This window comes from Lucilia sericata, unplaced genomic scaffold, assembly GCF_015586225.1.
Source record: "Lucilia sericata isolate MDLA Ls3-8-SP2 unplaced genomic scaffold, ASM1558622v1 Contig000200F_arrow, whole genome shotgun sequence".
Lineage (NCBI taxonomy): Eukaryota > Metazoa > Arthropoda > Insecta > Diptera > Calliphoridae > Lucilia > Lucilia sericata.
In genome coordinates, this window is record NW_023994228.1 from 302,562 (window position 1) to 305,000 (window position 2,439).

At 30.4% G+C, this 2,439-nt stretch overlaps 1 protein-coding gene across 1 annotated transcript in view; it reads left to right on the forward strand.

Moving 5' to 3' along the window:
* The first annotated feature begins 358 nt into the window (after positions 1-358).
* LOC119601933 (nicalin) overlaps positions 359-2,439 on the forward strand; it is a 72,606-nt gene continuing 70,525 nt past the window's right edge. The window contains exon 1 of the mRNA XM_037953200.1: positions 359-772. The gene's annotated coding sequence lies outside the window, so the exon portion shown is untranslated. The remainder of the gene's footprint in view (positions 773-2,439) is intronic.

Consider the following 2,439-nt stretch of genomic DNA (forward strand, 5'->3'; position numbering starts at 1 on the left):
AAACTACTTTAAAACCACTTTTAATTCACTTTTTCAACTTTTCACAAATTTTAACAAATAACAAACACAATTTTAAAAATGGCGACGTAAACAATGTTAACAATTTTCAAACAAACTTTGACAATTTGCTTCATTTATCTAGTTTAAAAAAAATAGTCAGCTGTTTAAGTGATGCTACTTTATTTATTACTTTGGCTACTTTATTAATATACTTTGGCCACCACCTTATCTGAATTCGCCATGCAGGCGAATTAAGAAAAAAATTATCAGCTGATTGAATAACACCACCTTATCTGAATTCGCCTTGTTTTGGTAGTTTTTTGACAAAAACTTGGCAGCAATATAATTTATTCAGTGGCAACGCTGCTCTTAGCTGTCAGGCCAAAGTCTGCTCAATACTTTTACCACAAAGTATACTTTTACTTCACAAAACAGCGGAAGAAGTAGAGTTTGTTGTTCATTGGAAAAATTATTTAATTTAATTAGCTTTATTGAATGAATTCGAATAGAAAAGTGTATATTAATTATTGTTTAGTGGAAGTTTTAGTTTTTACTACGTGAAATAGGTTAACCTCCAGTTAAGTCTAAAATTTGTGCATAGTCATGTTTGAAGATGCCGACAATATTGCTGACATATTTCGTGGTAATTTACCATATTATATGCTTTTGGCCTTGCCAATATTGATAATATGCTCCTCGAATCCTGTGCTAGCATCTAGTGAATTCTCTGTCCAGCGTATGTCCCAATACGATGTCAATGGTGTTTATTTTGGTAAGTAAAAGAAATGCCACAAGTCTCACATAATTTGCCGGCGAAAAAAATTGAGCCGCATGACCACTATTACAATATCTAGTTCACGCGCCATGTGTACATACATTCATATGTACATATGTACAGTGTCTCTCATAAGTATTCGAATTTAATGTATTATGAAGACAGACATTATTTTATAGTAGATTTTGTGGAAAAAATAAGTAAAGATAGTTTAAATTTTATATCATATTTAAAAAAATGTAAAAAAAAAAATAATTTACTTAAACTAATTTAGCTTTTTTTTTTTAAGTGTTAAAAATAGCTTCACAAAAGTATTCGAATTTTTTTGTATACATCATATTTAGATTAGCATTATGAAGTAAAATAAATGATTAAAATGTAATTAATATTTTGTATAGTAGCCTTTGTTTTTTAAAAACAACGTCCAATCGACGTGGAACCGTTTCTACCAATTTATGGAATAGTTCTGGCGTTATTATGTCCCATTCTTTATGCAAAGCAACCGTATAGTGGTTTTGGAGGATAATGAGTGATTTAAAAGTTGTTGTAAATATAACCACAAATTTTCAATGGAGTTTAAGTCCAGACATTAACTCCATTGTAAATTTGGTGAAGGAAGATACTTATTGTTGTAAATAATTAAAATATTCACGTACCAGGTCGTGTATTTTGGAACGTTTTTCTGTTGAAAAATAAATTGAATGTGTTGTAGTCCCATTTTGGTGGTACTAGCATGCAAATTCTGCTCTAAAATTGACAAGTGGAGCAGAATTTGCATGCTAGTACCACCAAAATGGGGCTACAACACATTCAATTTATTTTTCAACAGAAAAACGTTCCAAAATACACGACCTGGTACGTGAAAATTTTAACCATTTACAACAATAAGTATCTTTCTTCTCCAAATTTACAATGGAGTTAATGTCTGGACTTAAACTCCATTGAAAATTTGTGGTTATAATCTATAATTACAATAATAAATTTTAGCAGTCCAACACCGTGGACGGACACAGAAACCCAAAATATGACAGAGCAACTTGGGTCCTTTACAGTTGGTTTTATGTTAGATAATTCCAAGGCTTTCGCCATATCATTTGACGACTATCTGAGCCAAAAATATTATATTTGTTCTCATCGTCGAAGATAACCTCCTTCCATAGTCCAATATTCTTACTTGTGAGTCTATTTGCGGAGTCAAGACACTTAACATCGATTAACTTCGATATGAGCGCTTTCCACCTTGGTACTTGACCATGCAAATTATTGCTCCCTAGTAGTTTGTGCACAATTTCGACAATTAATTTTTTAATTTGAATTGATCAACTCTTTTTCTTTGAACATTTTTAAGCGCTTACACAGGAAGGATTTACAACATAATTATGCAATTTTGCAAAAAATATAATGTTAAATATTCCATATAACCACTACCTGCATAATGGGTTAATTATTAATTGGGCAATAAAACAGGTGTTCAAGGATTCTAAAAAAGTTCCTAGAAAAAATTCGAATATTTTTGAGCAGTACCTGAAAATACCCTTTTTGGGGGTTTTCCATTTTCTTGGAAACCATTAATGAGTATTTATTACTTTTTAATAATAAAATTTCATTAAAAAATTGTAAATACACAGTAATTCATAAAAAATAATAAATTGGAATATTTATGT